We start from the raw sequence: 20,937 nt of genomic DNA, 5'->3' as shown, positions 1-20,937 counted from the left end.
AGGTTCGTAACTTACAATGTAATTGACGGATTCGTGGCTAGATCCCCTTTGCCTGATCAAGTCAATTTAAACCGAAACTGACTAATGGTGCACACTGAGGGGAAGATCCATTGTTTGCTTGTGTATATATGTTGGGGTTTTTGGGAGAGGGTGTTGTTGGTTCAGTCCAATTGCTTCGTATAACATACTGAGGGTCCTAATAAAGAGCTCATATCACTTCCACTCTCCGTGTCCACCTATGAACCCATGGATTTATCAATGACACAAGGAAGGAAGGAAGGAATACCTGCAACAGAAGGCCAGATAAAGGGCCGGTTGGCTGGTGAATGGGAAGGAGAAAAGAAAGCAGGACAAGAAGAGAAGTGATGGGGACTTTCGGTGAAGGGAAAATAGGAAATAGTGGGAGAGGAATACAGGGAGGAATTATGTGATTTCCACCTGAGCCCATCCTCTGGAATCACAAGGATTTATTCAAACAATTTGAGCTTTACAGAATCAGTACGATCACTTGGGCATGAAATTGGGGTCAGTCTGGGTGGGTAGTTGTGAGTTCCTCCATTATGCAAGGAGCTGAACTAGATAACCCTGGAGGTCCCTTCCAACTCTTGGTTCTATGATCTCTCACAATAACTCCTTGTTGCATGTTAAGGGTAAAGTGAACTTCTGCATTGCACAGTATTGTTTGTTTCCTCCATAGCATCTTGTGGTCCTTGTTATCACGCATTTACAAGTTTGCGCCTGAAACAACAAGCTGCCACAAAGCTAAAATGCAGCCCAGCATGGGGTGGAAAGTGCCATTGTTCAACCACAGATTTTGTGTGACAAAAGGATTGTTAATCACGGTCTGCAATTAACTTGGAGAGAGCAACAAGAAGTGACATCTGTCCCTCCCCGGTGTTTCCAAGGATGGGAGGGTTTTGCACAAGAATACAGCTAGCTGAAATTTGTTTTTCTTTTCCAGCCAGCTATCAGAAAAACAAGTGCAAAAGGCAATTTTCCCAATCCTTCAATCGTATTTTTTTTAAGTGCACACTTCAGGAAATAGACAGCTTTTGTGTGGGGCTGTGCCCCCAGACCCGCCCCAAATCAAAGTTTGTAAGCCCTAGTATATTTTTGTCCTCTGGTTCCCTCAAGGCACTCGGTGTAGCATACATAAGAAAGTTTGGTTTCTGGCTGATGAAACCTATTCAGCAGGGGTAGTCAACCTGTAGTCCTCCAGATGTTCATGGACTGCAAATCCCATGATGCTGGCAGGGGCAGGGGATCCCAAATGCTGGCAGGAGCTCATGGGAATTGTAGTCCATGGATATCTGGAGGACCACAGGTTGACTACCCCTGCTATACAGCAAAACATGTAAGGACTTTGTAAAATAAACCTCTTTCATATCACCTGACATTTTCCCTTGTTGTTTCATGACACACAGATGGGTCTACTTTTTCTTTATCAGCAGCGACCAACCCCATCAAATATTTGGAAATAAACGTGATTGGGCAAAACGGTAATCTTTTCAAAACTAATTACCAGGAAATTTGGAAGTTGATACGAACAGATTTATCTAGATGGAAACAAATTTTAAAATCTTGTGGCTGGGAAGAATCTCTGGAATCAAAATGAATGTGCTGCCAAAACTACATTTTATGTTCCAAATGTTACCATCTGCATGGAAGAGACCATACTGAAAGATAACCCAATTTATTTGAAATGGCAAGAAGCCAAGAATACATTTCAAAATACTACGAGTTGGGAAAAACGACAAGGATTAGCAGTTCCAAATATAAAATTATATTTCCAAGCAGTGGGCTTGGTCTGGATCGTGGCAAATACCCAGGGGGAAATAAAGCCATGGCAAGGGATCAAAGTCGGAGATATTAACAGTCAGGGGGTTCTATATTATCAATCAGTCTCTAGTTCATGAACATTGAGGGTGGAGCATCTAAGAAATGTAGCTGAATTTGAGTGGCTGATTATAAAAAAGAACATTTTTCTACAACAGACATATGAGATATTAGCCCAGCTAGAAACAAAAGAAGTGAAAAATGTAGGATTAAATGGATGCAAGATTTTAAAGATTAGATATCTATGCAACAAAGAAAAGATATCAAATTTATAGCCCGACAGACATTAAGAGCAAATTGGTATAAGATGTTTCTAGATAGGGTAGAACTCCAAAGGATATTGAGAAAGCAGATAAAAACTATAAAGGAAAATATTGGAAATTTCAAGACACAGATGGAACCTTTTTTCAAACATGGTGGATGTTTGAAAAATATCTTTTTTCAAGATATTGGTGAGACTGAACAGCATGCTTTAAAATATTCTTAAGCAAAGCTGTGGTCCTTTAGACTAATATGAAGATGAGACAATGTTTTTGTGAGTTCTAATGGACCCTGGATAAAGATATACAAATCAGAAAAATATACCTGGGACTTCAGTCCTTTGTTTAGACTGAATTAGGACTCTTATCTTGTGGCATGGTTGTTCCAACTGCAATTGGCATTGTGACTCCATGGAAACTTTCCATCTGGTGGGGGAAAGATAATCTACAGGGAGAGTGAATCTGGTGAAGACCACCTCCTTAGGCATTCAGATTCACTGCTGAACTACTCTGACAGCAAAATCCCCCCACCCCATACCTAGCTGGTGGAATGAGCTCCCGGGAGAGCTGCGGGCTCTGTGGGATTTACCAGCTTTCCGCAGGGCCTGCAAAATGGAGCTCTTCCACCAGGCTTATGGTTGAGGTGTGATCAGGTCCCCCTCTTCTGCAGTCCTTCAGGCTATTCCTGGTCTCCTCCTTCGGTAATGTCGCCGTGTTGGGTTGGTTGACGTATTATGTATTAGGGTGGTTTTTATGTATTAGGCGTTTTTATTGGGGGGGGGGGTTATATGCTGTTACCCGCCATGAGCCTTGGAGGAGTGGTGGGCTAATAATAATAATAATAATAATAATAATAATAATAATAATAATAATAATAATAATAATGCCACCGTTCTACGTGTAGTTTAAAGCCCTTAGAACCTTGCTTTCTAAATGGCAGTGCAAATTTTCAGCTTAAGGCCATTGCTCTAGCTCTCCCTAATAGCAGGACTAGCCCTGAATCTTCTGTTATCCTTCTCCGTTTTTTCATTCAGCAAAGTTAACTTAAATAGTTCTAGTTCTAGCTTTAACAGCTTTATTAGTTTTATTGCTTTTATGGCTCACTTTATCCGTGTAGAATAGTCAACGGCAGTTAATGCTTCTAAATGTTGGCTTTTATGGTGGAGAAGTTTTAAGTTTTATTGTTGATGCATTTTTAACCTTTTAATGTATTACCTTCCCTTTACAAACTGCTATTGTATAGTAGTGCTTCTAAAATTTTGGTCTAAATGACCGTAAATAAATAAATGAATAGTTCTAGTGTGATAATCCACACTTTTGCTTCGAACTGCAGAGAGCGCTCCTTGCTATCTCAGTTCTGTGCTGCCAACATATTTGAGTGGCTAAAAGATTAAGAATGAGCTTACTCTAGGTTTTTCCTCCCCAATCCGCCCAGTGTACTGAGTGGCATGATGGCAGCCAATCGACAGAAAAGTAGGATCAAACGGAAACGATACCTCATTTTCTCCATCAGTTACTTTACTTATGGTTTATGACACGTCAATGCTACCAGGTGCTGGTGTAAGTGCCCCTTGCAGCTCTCCATCTCCCACAATCAACAACTTGTAATCTCCAACGGCAACACCTGACTCCAGGAGGACAAGGGCAGGCAAGATCAATCTATAATTTTGCAAGAGCAACTGCTCAGATCCCGAATCTTCTTGGCTGGTTTTCCTGCACTTACCACCTAGGCCAGAGCCAAAGGGCAAAGCTTGAAGGGACATCTCACCAGAGTGGTGTAGCAGTTAGACATCTGGAGGGCTGCAGGTTGACTACCCCTGAGTTAGAGTGTTGGACTATGCCCTGAATGAACCTAACTAGGATGGGCAGTGACTCAGTGGTAAAGCATCTGCTCAGTGTGCAGAAGGTCCTAGGTTCAATCCCCAGCATCTCCAGTTGAAATATCTGGCAGTGGTGGACATAAAAAAACTCTGACCAAGACCCTGGAGAGCCACTGGCTGTCTGAGTAGACAAATACTGACTTTGATGGACCGTTTCAGTATCAGCCAGTTCCAGGTGTCCATGTGACCTTGAGCCAATCATATCTTTTCAGCCTAAATTAGCTCACAAGGTTCTTGTGAAGATAAACTGAAGGACAGTAAGCCTCTTTGGAGAACGGAAGGCATAATGAAGTAAAGAAATTCACTCCACCTGTGCCCCTCCCTCTCACCAGTTCAAAACATAAAGTTCTGAAGTGCATAGGTGATTTCCAGGAGCACAGGGAAAAGGGGGAGCGGATGGGAGGGAAGCCTGGTGTTTTGGTATTGATGAATCTTGCTGGTGGTCCCCAGGCCACGAGAAGTATGCCTGGCCTTGGCCAGGGCCTTTTCAATCCTGGCCCTAACCTGGTGGAATGAGCTCCTGGAAGAGCTGAGGGCCCCAACGGAGTTTGTGCAGTTCTGCAGGGCCTGCAAGACAGAGCTCTTCCACTGGGCATTTGGTTGAGGTCAGGTGACAATAAGACAGAAGAAGAAGAAGAAGAAGAAGAAGAAGAAGAAGAAGAAGAAGAAGAAGAAGAAGAAGAAGAAGTTGATTCTTATATGCCGCTTTTCAAAGGCTCAAAGCGGCTTACATTCACCTTCCCATTCCTCTCCCCACAACAGACACCCTGTGAAGGGAGGTGAGGCTGAGAGAGCCCTGATATCACTGCTCGGTCAGAACAGCTTTATCATTGCTGTGGCAAGCCCAAGGTCACCCAGCTGGCTGCATGTGGGGGAGTGCAGAATCGAACCTGGCATGCCAGATTAGAAATCCGCACTCGTAACCACTACACCAAACTGGCTCTCAGTTCAGCCAGTTCATCAGGCTCTCCTCCCGTCACATCTTTTCCCCTGAGGCATCAGACGGGCCCAATAAATCCATTACTACTACTACTACTACTACTACTACTACTACTACTACTACTACTACTACTACTAGAGAGCCAGTTTGGTGTAGTGGTTAGGAGTGTGGAGTTCTAATTTGACGAGCCAGGTTCAATTCTGCACTCCCCCACCTGAAGCCAGCTGGGTGACCTTGGGCTCACCACAGCACTGATAAAGCTGTTCTGACCGAGCAGGAATATCAGGGCTCTCTCAGCCTCACCTCAATCACAGGGTGTCTGTTGTGGGGAGAGGAAAGGGAAGGCAAGGTAGAGAAAAGTGGCGTATAAGAACCAACTCTTCGTAGTAGCAGTAGCAGTAGCAGTAGTAGTGGTAAGATGATGATGATGATGATGATCATGATGATGATGATGATGATGATGATGATGATGGGGTTATTCACACCACGGATCCCTACTGGAGCCCCAACCCCTTACCCAGGTTGCTGAAGGCAACTCTTCAGCCGGACTCTGTATTCACTTATTCTGCAACAGCCAATCCTGCCCCAAGGCAGCCTTTACTTCGGTTGCTCAACCTGCTCGGATACGCAATCAGCTGTTTAAGGAGAAGCCAACACCCCCGGCAGCCTGCAAAATGGCAGCCTGCAAGCTACAGAGTGAATTCACCTGCACGCTTTCACATGCAAATGCTCCCGAAGTCACACCACCACACCCTTCTGAGATCCCGGAAATCTGGGAACAGCGGCTGAAACCAGAGCTATGGCAACAGCAACAAGTTTCAGAAGGAGAAGAAGAGCTGGTTTTTAATGCCACGCTTTTCACGACCCAAAGGAGTCCAAAGCGGCATACAAAAACCTTCCTGTCCCTGCAATAGACACCCTATGAAGTAGGTTGCGCTGAGAGAGCTCTAAGAGAACTGTCACTAGCCCAAGGACACCCGACTGACTGCATGTGGAGGATGAGTGGGGAATCAAAGCCAGTTTTCCAGATTAGAGTCCACTGCTCTTAACTACAGCACCATACATACATATAAGTTCACTGGAAACAGCTTCCAGGAGGATATATAGTTCCAGAGAGCAGCCATACTAGTCTACAGTAGAACAACTAGATTCAAGTCCAGTAGCACCTTTGAGAACAAAATTTGCGGGGTATGTGCTTTCAAGAGTCTGAAAGAGAAAGCTTTAACTGTCAAAAGCGCATACCCTGAACATTTAAGGCAGGGGTAGTCAAACTGCGGCCCTCCAGATGTCCATGGACTACAATTCCCAGGAGCCCCTGCCAGCATTCGCTGGCAGGGGCTCCTGGAAATTGTAGTCCATAGACATCTGGAGGGCCGCAGTTTGACTACCCCTGATTTAAGGTATTACTGAATCTTGGTGCCCAGGAGGTCCCTATTTAACTGCATAAGCTCCCACCTGCATGTCCTCTAGCAGACGTAGGGCTATTCCCCAAGGCGGCATTCACAGGGTGACAGCTGCATCTTAAGGAGGATTAGCCCAGTTAGTGCAAGAGCAATTTCCACACCAGTGTCACACCTTCCAGAGAGGGGGAGCGGCATGAAGCTAACTGCACAAAGTTTCATGCGATACGAATTTCCTGTGTGCTGAGTCAACAGACGAAGGCAGCCACAGAGAACCCCTTCAGCATGAAAACAACAACAACAACAACAAAACCTATTTTCAACAGAACACAGGAAATCTACCAGACCAAACCTTTGGGCCATCTTTCTCAGAACTGTCTCTACCAGGAGTCCCCTACATGGCAACACATATCTGCCAACATTTAGAAAACACATGGGCCACATGCAGCTTTTGCCCAGGAAAGGTTCTGTTTGGCCACTGGAGGGTTGATTTTTTTTTTATGCTGCTTTGGCAACAGCTGCCACAACTCACAAAGATCTTCACCGCACCACTGAATGGAAGCTGCAGCACAATATCCGACAACTGAGGGCTGCAGCCTGGCGTTGGAGAAGTGAGAACCTGCAACACAGGAAGCTACAGCCGTGCGAGGATGGAAGCGGTTCTAGCAAAAAAAAAACAGGCGGAAACCGAAATGCTATTGCCTTGGTTATGCGGCCAACCACTTTGTGTTTTTTTTTCCAGAAGCATTCAAGGACACTCTGAATCAGCCAGGCCACCTTCTGACCCCCATCCTTTGTCATTAATATCAGATAATGGTGAACTCTGCTCTTTCCATGAAAAGCATTCTGCAGGGATGAGCTCTCTCAGAGCCCACTGAACTGAAATGCTCATCCTCTAATGGAGAGGATATTCCTATCCTCATTTTCTATACCTGGATCATTTCTCCTCACTCACTTTCATTGTACACCCAATGCGGACCGCTCTTGGTAAAGGCACACAGTGGTGCTGGGGAGGGGAAAGCCATGCAACCCAAAATTTGGTGAAAGCCAGTTAACTCTGCAATAAGACTGACACCTCTGTAACCCCTACACTAGCCTTTTTCAACCTTTTGAACATGGAAGAGCCCCTGAAATAAATCCTCAGGCTTCAAGGACCCCCGGAAGTGATGTCAGCTGGTCACACCTCCCTGCCACACCCCCAGAAGTGACAACCACCTGCAGCTTTCACCCTCCTTTTGTTACCTCTCTCTGCTTTACTACTACTATGGTAGTTCCCTGCTGAACGGCAGACCCTAAATCGTCTCTCAGTAGCTTGTGAAATGGCCCTTTATTTCTACCCACACCAGAGCAGTCAAGGCATGCCACAAAGGAATGGTGTAAAAATAAAGTTAAACAGCTGCAATACAAATACACAATTTACAAATTCCGAACAGTGGACCCCCCAGGGCTGAATAGGGACATTGGATTCTTAGTTTACACCAGGTGCTAGTTTTGTATCTCCAACCTTTCTCCTTGGTTCTTATCAAATGTGCACGGTACCTTTGCTCCCTTCACATGCATTCTTTACAACGTCCCACCCACCTTCGGACTTCGATAGAAGGATCCAGAGCCCTCCGTTTCTACCTGTGTCTGACAAAGGGAACATTGATTCACCAGATTTTATAGCCTGAAAGTTGATTTCGTCTCAAAAGTACTACTGGATTTGAATCTTAACTTTCTTTTATTGTAGACCAACACGGCTATCCTCTGAAATTAAAATACAAAGACGGCAGAGCAAAAAAGTAGAATAACAACAGTCGATTATTTGTCTGATTCAGGGTTCCTTGATGGCCCTGGAAGGGTTTCCTGAATGGGTGGGAGTTAATTAATTTTTATATATTTTTTAAAAATTTTAAATGTTTATCAGGTGATATGACCATATATGGTCATCGACAACCCCCCCATTGGCCAGTGATGGGCCTAGAGGGGATGTGGAGGGAAGGGGCCCCAGGTGTGTGTGGACACAGCTATATTTCCCAACCATATTCTGCACGATTATGCCACTTCTGGGATTTCTCAAAGCCTGAAGAATGCTTGAGGGGTTTCTCAACGGTAAAAACATTGAGAAAGGCTGCTTTCATGTATAGTAGTTTATGTACTTTATCTATGTTGTAAGTCCCCTTGCATTGCGTTAGGAAGAAAGGTAGCTATTAAATGTTTTTAACGTATTAATTCATTTGAAACAAAGAATCTCCAACACTGAGGTTAAAAAAACAACAGTGAAACCAGCAGCTACTAGTCAAGAGCAATAGAAAGATAAATCAACACACATCGGGGGGAATCAATTCAGCCGTCATATAACGCCCTCTGGAACAACAACTAGTCTAGCTTTGAAGAAGACCAAAAGTGTGTGGGGGGGGCAATATATCCTGGAACATGCAGTCCCAAAGACTGACCGTTCTGCCTGCCCGCCGATCTGACCTCTGCCAGTATGGGCCACACCAAACAGGGCAGCCACCGTGGATTGCAGATTGTGGATAAGCCCGTATCTATCTCCCTGGATCTAGAGGAACGTACATAGCAACACACACAACCTCTCTGAGAATGCAATGCACGTACAAAGCAAAATTTCACCCAGGCATACAAGTTATGCAAGTCCTTGAAGCCAATAGAACAAATGCCCCAGTTTGCCAAGTCATATAAAATTCCATCCACGAAAAGGACAGGGCAATTTCCCCGTAGTTAAAGACATGCAACTGGGAACATCCCATCAACGTAAATACTTGTTTTACCTATGAAGAATGAAAGCAGTGGAAAACATTTCGGGACAATACGAGATGGTTCCTGTGGGCAGGTGACACTCCCCCCCCCCCCTCCGCTGGCAAGAATATCCAAAAGAGCCGACAAAAACGACTGTTGTGTTGAACAATTTCAGTGAAGCGAGCCACGGTTGTGCCAGCCAAAGTATATTAGGGTTTTGAAACAATAATCGGAAGAACAATATGGATAAATCCCTGCATTGGTAAGGAAACCACAAGGAAACCACAAGAAATTTTTTTTTATGTTGATTGACTTCATTTACCACCACCACCACCCTCTCCTCAAAGCCGTTTACATCCTTCTCTTCTCCTCGGTTTTAGGCTCACTACAGGTAGATCAGGTTGAGTGTACACAATTTGACCAAGACCACTTGGCAGCATGAAGAACTGAACGGGGGTCTCCCCAATCCCAGTCTGACACTCTCATAGCCCCTAATCAGAAGAAGAGCTGGTTCTTATATGCCACTTTTCTCTACCCAAAGCAAAGCGGCTTACATTCACATTCGCTTTCCTCTGACCACAACAGACACCCTGTGAGGGAAGGAAGGCTGAGAGAGCCCTGATATTACTGAAGAAGTTTGGTTCTTATATGCCGCTTTTCTCTACCTGAAGGAGTCTCAAAGCGGCTAATAATCGCCTTCCCTTTCCTCTCCCCACAACAGACACCCTGTGAGGGAGGTGAGGCTGAGAGAGCCCTGATATTGCTGCTCAGTCAGAACAGCTTTATCAGTGCTGCAGTGAGCCCAAGATCACCCAGCTGGTTGCAAGTGGAGGAACAGGGAATCAAACCCGGCTCGCCAGATTAGAACTCTGCACTCCTAAGTACTATACCAAAACATTGGGTAAAACATTGTTTCAGATTAGGCTGTTTTTAACCTACTTCTCAAGGTTGACTCAGCCTTCCATCCTTCCGAGGTCGGTAAAATGAGTACCCAGCTTGCTGGGGGGTAAACGGTAATGACTGGGGAAGGCACTGGCAAACCACCCCGTATTGAGTCTGCCATGAAAACGCTGGAGGGCGTCACCCCAAGAGTCAGACATGACTCGGTGCTTGCACAGGGGATACCTTTACCTTTACCTTTAACCTACTTCTACAACCCAGTTTTAAGAAGAAGGGATCAAAACTTTCCCACCGATTTTCTGCTTGCCACAAAGACACACAACCCCCCTAAGACCTCTCCCAAACTTTCTTGCTAGGGGAGCTTTCCTTACACGGCTCCTGCCTCCACTGCCACCCTCCTTAAATCTCTCAGCTTACCTGCTCCGGTGTGTACAGCAGTCACGTCTCCTGGCCGGCTGCACACGGAAGACTGAAGACTCACCTGCAACTGCCAACTGGTGCCACTCCCGAATCACATTGCAAGCTCGAGTTGAGCAATACAAACCACTCCTTCTCTGGACTGGGTGCGCCTCCATCACTAGGAGACTTGAAAACCCTGGAACCTGTCCTGTCAGGCGCCAAACACACAGGGCCACTGTGCTTTGGGAGAACACCTGCTTCCGAATTATGAGTAAACAGGCCGCTGACCGACAGCGAGAGTCAATCTCTTCCCCCCCCCCAGCCCTGATTCTGTGTCTGAACCACAGCCAAATCCCACGCAAGTCTACTCAGAAGTATGCCCCACTTTAGTTACTCCTTTTAAGTATAAGAATTAAGTTGGTGAAGCATTTCCTTCACAGTCTCCCTGATGGAAAATTTCCCCTGCTTCATTTCCCCTTGTTGGGGTATTTGATTGACTGACTGATTGATTAAATTTCTATACCGCCAGTTACCGGACCGGTTGGCTCGTGGCGGTTCACAACAGAATAAAAAGATAAAAACACGGGATGGCAAGATCACCACCTCTCGGATAATACAATACAATAGTCACAGTTTAAACATAGGCAAAGATGGCAGACCCATATTCCTCGTTCCCCTATTCCCGGCAGTGTCAAACAGATGGAAAGCTGGGGTGGTGGATGACCCTAGGGGGATCCAGAGGCCACAAGGGTGGGGGGGGACCCGATCTTATAGCCCAATATTCAGCCTGGCCTCAACCAAAAGCCTGGCGGAAGTGCTCCGTCTTACAGGCCCTGCAGAACCAAGAGAGCTCCAACAGGGCCCTCAGCTCTTCCGGGAGTTCATTCCACCAGGTAGGGGCCAGGATGAAAAAAGTCCTGGCCCTGATCGAGGCCAAGCGTGCTTCCCAGAAACCTGAGATCCTCAACAAATTCGTACCGGCAGAGGTCAATGCCCTACGGCAGGGGTAGTCAACCTGTGGTCCTCCAAATGTTCATGGACTACAATTCCCATGAGCCCCTGCCAGCGTTTGTAGTCCATGGACATCTGGAGGACCACAGGTTGACTACCCCTGCCCTACGGGACGCATTAGGAGATAAGTGGACCTGCAGGTAGGCTGGACCCAGGCCACATATAGTCTTAAAGGTCAGAACCAATACCTTAGATTCGGAAGCAAACGGGCAAACAATGAAGCTGTCTTTTCTTAAAACTGGGTTGTAGAAGTACGTTCGAAAAAGGTCTCATCTGAAACAGTGTTTTATCCTAATTAGGAGTCATTAAGGTGTCAGACAGGGATTGGGGAGACTCCAGTTCAGGTCGTACTGATGCAAGTCACCCTGAACCCACTTCTGGGGAGAGGCAGCTAATAACAACAACTCTAAAGATACCTTAGTATTTTTGGTCACTCTTGTTGGTCCTAAAATAAGGAATGATATTGTTTGGCTTTCTTTGTTTTTTCCCTAAACAGACCAAAGTTTATTTCACTCTTAAGCTATTTTCTTCTTCTTCAGAGGCTCATGCTACCTCAAAAATAGCTGACACCATAAGCAACTAAATTTCACAGGGATTTAAGATAGCAGGAACACTCTCCTTTGCTAACAAAAATCTGTAGCAATTTAAAAATCAAGATTTGCACTTTATCTCTAGGCCTGCTCCTTGGACAGCAACTTGATACACAGAAATCAGACGTGCTTGGTGCTGCAGGGAACATAAACCAACATGGAGTTTAACTCGGGTTGCCACTCTCCAGGTGGTGCCTGGAGATCTCCTAGGATTACAACGGATCTCCAGATCAGTGGTCCCCAACCTGCGGGCCGCGGCCCGGCGCCGGGCCGCAAAGGCCAAGGCGCCGGGCCGCCGCTCCCTCTCCCCGCCCCCCCCCGCAGTAAAAAAACCCCGCAGTAAAAAACCCGGGAAGCTACTTACTGCGGGGAGGGCCGGCCACGCCCGCGCGGCCCGCGGGTGTGGCCCGATCAACGGGCGCGGCCGGGCGCGGCTCGCGGGCGCGGCCCGATCCGCGGGTACGGCCCACGGGCGCGGCCGGGCGCGGCTCGCGGGCGCGGCCCGATCCGCGGGTGCGGCCCACGGGCGCGGCTCGCGGGTGCGGCCCGCGGGTGCGGCCAGGCGCGGCCCGCAGGCGCGGCCCGAAGCGTGGGCGTGGCCGCGGGCCCTGCGGGCGCGGCCCGATGCCCTGCCGGTCCCCAGCCTAATAAAGGTTGGGGACCACTGCTCCAGATGAAAGTTCTCCTGATGAAAATGTTCGCTTTGGAAGGTGATCACTGTGGCACTAGACCCCAATAAAGTCCCTCCCCCATCCTCCCAAAACTCAGAGATTTTGTCTAGGAATTTCCCACTCTGGAACTGGCAACCCCAAATTCAGAACATGCCCCCAGCAGAAGTAGGGCAATGCAATATGGATTAACACCCCTAAATCATCTCCCTTTTTCTGAAATTGAAAGCAAATGCTGGCAGGGGCTCAAGGGAATTGTAGTCCATGGACATCTGGAGGGCCGCAGTTCGACTACCCCTGGAGTAAAGTCAACTCCTTCTCCAGCTTAGCTTCCGAGATCTGATGAGATCAAGCTAGTCTGGGCCATCCTGGTCAGGGCATATTTTGCTATAAGGTGTAAAAATAGGTGCGTGAAGTTCTTCTCATTTCTTGTTTATATGTAAACATGACATTATGCCCTTCTGTGCTGGTGGAGGAATTTAGTTTTTAACCAGTTGCCTTCTGGGCTGGCTCATGCACTCCAACCATCTGGTGATGCCTGGCCCCACACAAATCCGCCTGGCCTCATCTGCAGTCCCAACCAGGTGGAACGAGCTCCTCAAAAAGATCTAGGCCCTATTGGAACCCAAACAGGGCCTGCAAAACAGAGCTCTTCCATCCAGGTTTTTGGGTAAGACCAGTGATGATCTTACCCCATAATTGACCCAATCTTTTAACACCAGCGCTCAAGACATCCCTATTCATCCGTTATATGCTGTTCATTTGTTATATGCTATTCATCGGTTATCTATGATTTATAGTTCTTTGTTTTCAAATGGTTGCAAACGTTTATTTTCTTGTTCTCTGCCATAAGGAGTCTCATAGTAACTTAAAGTCATATTCCTTTCCTCTCCCCACAACAGGCACCTTGTGAGGCAGGTGGGGCTGAGGGAGTTTTGGAAGAACTGTGACAGTAGACTTGGAAGGAACCTCCTGGGTCATCTAGTCCAACCCCCTGCACTATGCAGGGCGCTCACAACTCAAAACTGGAGAATCCACCACCTCCCGAGGAAGCCTGTTCTACTGAGAAACCACTCTGTCAGGAACTTCAGAAGTCCAAGGTCACATTACCCAGCAGGCTTCATGTACAGCGGGGACTCAAACCCAGCTCTCCAGATTATAGTCTGCTGCTCCTAACAACTACACCATGCTTCCTCTCTACAAATATGCATTGTAAACTTGTTTCCCTCTGTGTACATTGTCATATGTGTGAGAGACCAGTGGGATCGATGCCAGATATTCAGCTTTAATACCTAACCAGCACTGTGCATTTTCATATAAATGCACAGCTGTCTTTGCTTCAGTTTCAGCCAATGATTAACCTCACTTCTTAATTAATCTCTGTTCAGCTTTGGCAGCCCGGTTATAAAGTCCCGATATCGGTAGCTGTTTTGCTCTGAATAAGATTAATTCTTTGTGGGTGTTTTTCGGAGACAGTACGATACTTTGTGGGATGCAGAAAGACGGACAAGTGTTCAGGACGAGATGCCGGGTTTTATTAACACAACTGTGGTGCAATTAGGACAGCTAGAGTCTGACCAACTAGAACAGGGGTAGTCAAACTGCGGCCCTCCAGATGTCCATGGACTACAATTCTCAGGAGCCCCTGCCAGCGAATGCTGGCAGGGGCTCCTGGGAATTGTAGTCCATGGACATCTGGAGGGCCGCAGTTTGACTACCCCTGAACTAGAACAATTGTTCTGCATTTTTTTACTGCTGAGAAACTCCTGGAACATTATTCAGGCTTTGAGAAACCCCAGAAGTGGCATGATCGTGCAGAATATGGTTAGGAAACATAGTTGTGTACATGTCCACCCAGGGCTTCTCCCCTTCCCACCCCCCTCCATTCCCATCACTGGCCATTTTGCGAGGGGAGGCAGGTCCATATGATCAATAAATGTTTAACAATTTTTTTAAAAATATATTAAAAATTAATTAACTCCCACCCATTTGGGAAACCCTTCAAGGGCCATCAAGAAACCCCAGGGTTTCACAAAACCCTGATTGCAAAAGCCTGAGCTAGAATCTTTAATGTCTGCTAGGTCAGGCCCAGCCTGCGGAAAGACTGAGTAACTAGTACAAGCCTGTGAGTAGAGCTTTGGACTCTGGTACACAAAAGATACTACAAGTCAGGATTGGAGAAGAAAGCTCCCAGACGTGAGGACATAACAGCTAGTGTAGTGTAGTGGTAAAGAGTTTCAGACTAGCATCTGTAGGACCCAAGTATGAATACCCAACTCATGTCATAGAAGCTCCCTGGGTGACCTTGGGCCTGGCACATTCTCTGAGTCTCCCCTACCTCACAGGGTTGTTGTGAGGATAAAATGAAGGAGAGGAGAACCGTGTAAGCCTCTGGGTCCTCAATGGGGAGAAAAGCAGGTGTACAAATGAATCAAATAAACTTTAGCCAGTGTAATACTGCCCAAGTGATGGCCTAGCCATTTTTAGGCACCTTTACGAGGCAAGATAAAATAGTTTTATTAAGAGCCACATTTGGTTAAGTATACAAGGAGCCCTGAGTTGTGATTTAAAATAATGTTTAAAAATACTTTCAACGTATTTTATTTTCTGTGTTTTGTTCTTACGCTGTAAGCAACCTTACGCTTTATATCTAAGAATGGAGGCTAATATATGTTTGAAATAAATTAATCGAACAGAAAAGGCTTGTTACAGCACCCTATACTATCCTCATTAAAAGGCTGGATTCTATTTATTACCCTGTCCAACTGCAAAAACAAGACTTAAAAAAAAACAAAAAACAAAAAACAGAATAGCCCGTAATTCATCTCACCTCTATTCAACAGTCCCTTCATTTCTCCAGAGCAAACAAAAGAAGTCTTTTACGTGGATCAAAATGGTCTTAATTGTTCTTTTTCGAAACCCTCTCAGCTACATTATATAAACATGCATAAAAGCAATAAGGAAAAAATGTCCCCGTCTCGCACACATTGAGTAAGAGAAGCACTTCTATGGTCAGGATTTTCAAGGCGGAGCACTTTCTGGCAGAGAGTTTTATTATCTTGCGATTACAAGTAGGTATGATTTGTTTAAAGTCAAAGCCAGCTGGCTTGTCAGGAGACGGAACTGCTCAAGCACATCTTAATGAAATGTTAGCAAAAGATTATCCAGTGCTAAAATCCAACTCCACATGATATCCTTCATGGAAACTGTAACCGGGTTTACTCAGGAGTCTCAAGGGTCATCCATCTTATTTACGCTTCACATGAATAGCATGAGAGCCACTTCTGCAAGATGAGCCCACAACAGTATAGGGATCAGGTAGATCAGCCTTTCTCAATGTTTTTACCGTTGAGAAACCCCTGAAACATACTTCAGGCTTCAAAAAACCCTGGAAGTGATGTCAGCAGACCTCAACTTCCTGCCATGCCCTCAGAAGTCACATGTCACCAGAAGTAACATCACGCAGGTGCCTGAGGCCCCTCCCCTTCCCACCCTCTCCAGGCCCATCGCTGGCCATTTTGGGAGGGGGGGGGTGGGTTGACATGAACACATATGGTCATATCACCTGATTTAACCCTTCCAGGGCCACTGCAAAACCCCAGGGTTTCATAAAACCCTGGTAGAGAAAACTGGAGCTAGATAGTGCCAATCCTTCAGGCCCTTCTACGTAAATGAGAGCCCTGATTTGGTGGTTAGAGTGTAGGACAAGCATCCGTGAAACCCAGGCTGGAATCCTCAGTTTACCATGGAAGCTCCCTGGGTAACCCTGGGGCAATCACACACTCTCAGCCCAGCCTACCACACAGGGTTGTTGTGAGGATAAAACTGAGGAGAGGTGAATGATACAAGTTGCTCTGGGCCTCTACTGGGGAGAGAGGTGGAATATGGAACAAAGTAAAGGAGATTTAAAAGTGATCACTCAGCTAGAGGAATGCCAACAAGGCAGGAATTCCCCCAGCAGATTGCACCTGACTAGGAAGTTCTGATATATGAACATCTGTTCCCTTGATTCTGGTGGCAGAAAGACATAGCAAGTACATGCCAACGGATCTGGCTCCAAAACTTCTGTTCAACCAAACCAGAGTGCTACCTGTGTGATTAGAGATTGTAGCTAAACTGTTAAATTTATGTCGACCCTTATAGGAGTCTTGCAGTGGTAAAAGTCTTGTCTGTGGCATCTAATACTGATAGCCTATAACGTAGGACAAAATTTGAGTCCAATGGCACCTTTAAGACCAACAAAGTTTTATTCTAGGTGTGAGCTTTCGTGTGCATGCACACTTCCTCACACCAAGAATAAAACTTGTGTTGGACTGCCACTAGACTCCAATTTTGTTCTGCTACTTCAGACCAACACAGCTGCGCACCTGGATCTATCCTATAATGTAAATACTGTATTTATAATCATATATTTCGTCTTTATTGTATTTACTTATGATCAATTGGTCTGTGAGCATTAATAAACTGAATGGAATGAAACTTCTTATACCTGCTCTGTCTTCCTCCATTCACAGAATCATCGAATCATAGAGTTGGAAGGGACCTCATGGGTCATCCAGTCCAACCCCCTGCACTATGCAGGACACTCACAACCCTGTCTCTCATCCACTGTAACCTGCCACCCCATTAAGCCTTCACAGAATCAGCCTCTCCGTCAGATGGCTATCCAGCCTCTGTTTAAAGATTTCCAAAGATGGAGAACCCACCACCTCCCGAGGAAGCCTGTTCCACCGAGAAGCCGCTCTAACTGTCAGGAACTTCTTCCGGATATTTAGATGGAATTTATTTTGAATTAATTTCATCCCATTGGTTCTAGTCCATTGTCTGAGATAAGACAGCAAGTGAAGATACAAGATGCTCTGCCATGAAGCACATGAAGCTTTTAAGGTCAGTATTGTCTGCTCAGATGGGCAGCGGGTCTCCAAGGTCTCAGACGGAGGTCTTTCGCATCCCTCACTACCTGGTCCATTGAAGTGGAGATGCCAGGGAGTGAACTCGGGACCTTCTGGTTCAGCCACAGAGACGCAACCCCTAGTTCTAGCACCATATCTGTTTATCAAGGAACCCTATTTTGTTTGTTTCTTCTGGCTTTCAGGAAATGAGTTTATAATGGAGAGATTTTTAAAAAAAACCTACTAAATAAGCTACTATATTTTTTCCCTAGTGTTTTCACTAACCTGCTGGTCTTATATGGTTTGAAAGACATTGTTCTTGCTGCTTGCTTTATTGTCTAAGTGCTGATGATAATGTCTATTTGCCACCATTTTAACCTGAATTCAATACTGCTTTTATTAATTTTTATGGCTCATTTGCAGAGCCCCGAAAGCCCATTTGGCAATGAGCCTGCAGCACTTAAATGTTTAAAATAAACAAAGCCAGTACAAGTGTGAAGTCCCAGAACAAGTGCGTAAATTTGTATTAAAGGAATAATAGCAGCTCTGTGGGGGGGTTGGAATGGTTGTCTCTAAACAGGGAAAGGAAAGCACGGGGAAAGGGTGATATAAGGCAGGGGTAGTCAACCTGTGGTCCTCCAGATGTCCATGGACTACAATTACCATGAGCCCCTGCTGGCAGGGGCTCATGGGAATTGTAGTCCATGGACATCTGGAGGACCACAGGTTGACTATCCCTGATATAAGGGACTTTGTATCCCGGGGAAAGGAGCAGGATATAAATAACATGGTTTTTTTTTAATGTCCTTTCTAGAGTTCTAAGTTCTAAGTCCACTTTTTCTTTCCTTTTCCCATTAGATTTTGGAAGCTAAAGAGGATAGGGCCTGCTTAGCATTTGGAGGGGGTAATTCCAGGGGTCATGAGGCAGAGGCAAGCCAATGGCAAAACACCTCCAAGCATCTCTTACCTTGAAACCCCTACCAGGCCACCATAATTCCACTGTGACTTGTAATTGTGATATTGTGAGTCATTCTCCATCAGGTTTGTCGGATTCGTTTTTGAAAAATTAAAACGTCTAGCACTCCTGTGGGAGAGGGGTGTTCAATATGGCTGTGGTGTGGAATTCTACTTCAGTTGCGCGTACATGCGCACACACACACAAACACAAATTGTCAATTTGTTTGCTCCCTGCAGATTTGCACACCATCCCACAATCCACCCTCCTGTACATCTTTTCTGGAAAAACAGGCAAAGAGTAGCTTTAGGATGCTTTGGGCTGATCCTGCGTTGAGCAGGGGGTTGGACTAGATGGCCTGTATGGCCCCTTCCAACTCTATGATTCTATGATTCTATGATTCTATGGCCTGTATGGCCCCTTCCAACTCTATGATTCTATGATTCTAGCAAGAAAGCAAGAGAGAGAGAGAGAGAGAGAGAGAGAGAGAGAGATTCCATCAACCAGGCCTCCTCCACTTTGGTCTCGCAGGACCTGCCAAGTTCTCATTTTGAAGTCTAAGCAAGCAAGCAAGCAGAGAGCACAGCGGCCAGTCAGGGCCTTTCACGGTCCTTCCCGAAGGGTCACAAGCCGTCGGGCTGGAATGGAACCAACACACACATTTGCAGTGCGGCCCGCTTTCCCCGCTGCAAGAACCGCATATTAAACACTTCTCCTGAAGAGCGCGGCAAAGCACCCTGACGGTTAACAAGTGCCTCGACCGCTTGGTATGCGGAAAGGAAAGCCAGCAAAAGCAGTAAGTTTCCACTGCTGGGAAGATCCGGGTGAGAAGCCAGCAACTTTCACATATTTCACCCCAAGAAACATTAACGCGCACGGGAAAGAATGGGTCCATTCATCGCGAAAAGCAGTTTGAACCGCAGGGTGGCAAGGAAATAACAGAGGGGGACAAACGGGAGGAAACGGCAGGTGATTGTTTTTATGCCCCTCTTTCATGTGCATACGTGCAACACAAGCCGTGCAAAACGTACACCAAGCGGCACAGACAGGGCTTCTCATAGCTGTGCTGTTCACTGTCCTTCCGAGGAATTGTTCAGCTTGGAGGTCCATTCGTGCCCCCCCCCCATCCAAGGCCCCACTGAGGGACCTGTTGCACTAGGAACTTGGCTTTCTTCAGAAAGAAGTGTTACTGGTAAGGGTGCCAACTTCCACGGGGTGGATTGAGATCTCCTGGGATGACAGCTGTAACTCGGAAGAAAAACTGGTTTTCCTGCACCCCACTTTATACTACTTGAAGGAGTCTCAAAGCGGCTTACAATCACCTTCCCTTCCTCTCCGTACAACAGACACCCTGTGAGGCAAGTGGGGCTGAGCGAGCTCAGAGAGAACTGTGACTGGCCCAAGGTCACCCGGCTGGAGGAGTGGGGAATCAAACCTGGTTCTCCAGACTACAAGCTGCCACTTTTAACTACTACACAGCTGGATTCGTAGGCTGAAGGTCTCTGGGGAGAGATCTTTCTCTGCCTGGGACCATGGAGGACAGCTACCAATGGCAGTATACCTCTGCTTAGCTAGATGGGGCAGTATGGGGTTCAGTCACGGGTAAACACCTGTTCTGGGGTGGTATGCATGAAGTGGGCACCACATAGTTAGAACTGTGCATCCCCACAATAGCTTATCCCCAGAATTCAACTCCGTTCGTCTTCAAGATGCCACTGGACTCAAACTTTGTTCGATCTTCACTTGCAACTTATTGCCATAGTGTTGTGTGCCCAGGGGGTGAGGGTGGGGGAGCTCTGGCAACTGGCACAAATGAAAGTGTGCCCCCAAAGTGCTGAAAACCCACTTTTACAGATTCCTCAGCAGTTGAAAAAATCCCTTAAAACACCAGTTTAAAAGCTGTCGTTCCATCATTGCTGGACAAAAGGCAAAACTCGCGTTCATAGTATTCTGCAATTCACGTTAGGGTGGGCATCTTCCCTATGGCAAACCAATGATCACTGCGGGGTTATAAAAATGTCTAACCAGCTAGCACAGGTAAATGAATGACACCAGCAGGACACCACAGATGTGATCCTGCTGGCTCTCCTGAGGAGAAAGTCAACAACTGCAATTTCGGGCAGATGCCGTTCTTTTTCCGGAGAGAAATACAAAACTAATGCTACAAGGAAGATGCTGCTGCATGTAAGATGATGCCGTGTGCACCTGGATGCAGGCCTAGTTCCCTGGAAACAAGGGGAAACCCGCCTCTTGTCACCTGGGGAAATGGGGTTTCAGGGATTAAATTGATCCGCTTATCGCCTGTCAAATTAGTTTCGGGAAGAATAATAATGAGATTTGTATTGCTTTCTCAATAAACTGCTTTTGCTGCTAATGCCAAGTGTGTTCGATGCAGAAAGTCAACAGGAGTCTGACAGAAAATTACCAACAGAGTAGGAAGGCCTACCAATATGGCAACATCACTTCC

General features: G+C 46.2%; 1 protein-coding gene across 3 annotated transcripts in view; it reads right to left on the bottom strand.

Annotated features, from left to right (window-relative positions):
* Positions 1-20,937, bottom strand: part of NEDD4L (NEDD4 like E3 ubiquitin protein ligase) — a 312,252-nt gene that overhangs the window by 221,079 nt on the left and 70,236 nt on the right. The window contains exon 1 of one of the 3 annotated variants that reach the window (XM_077346874.1): positions 10,373-10,461. The exons of the other annotated variants lie outside the window; for them this stretch is intronic. The gene's annotated coding sequence lies outside the window, so the exon portion shown is untranslated. Of the gene's footprint in view, positions 1-10,372; positions 10,462-20,937 lie in introns of those variants that run through there. 3 annotated transcript variants of the gene reach the window in all.

Source organism: Paroedura picta, chromosome 7, assembly GCF_049243985.1.
Source record: "Paroedura picta isolate Pp20150507F chromosome 7, Ppicta_v3.0, whole genome shotgun sequence".
Taxonomy (NCBI): domain Eukaryota; kingdom Metazoa; phylum Chordata; class Lepidosauria; order Squamata; family Gekkonidae; genus Paroedura; species Paroedura picta.
The sequence above is the reverse complement of the archived record's forward strand: the minus strand, read 5'-3'. Positions and strand labels throughout refer to the sequence as shown.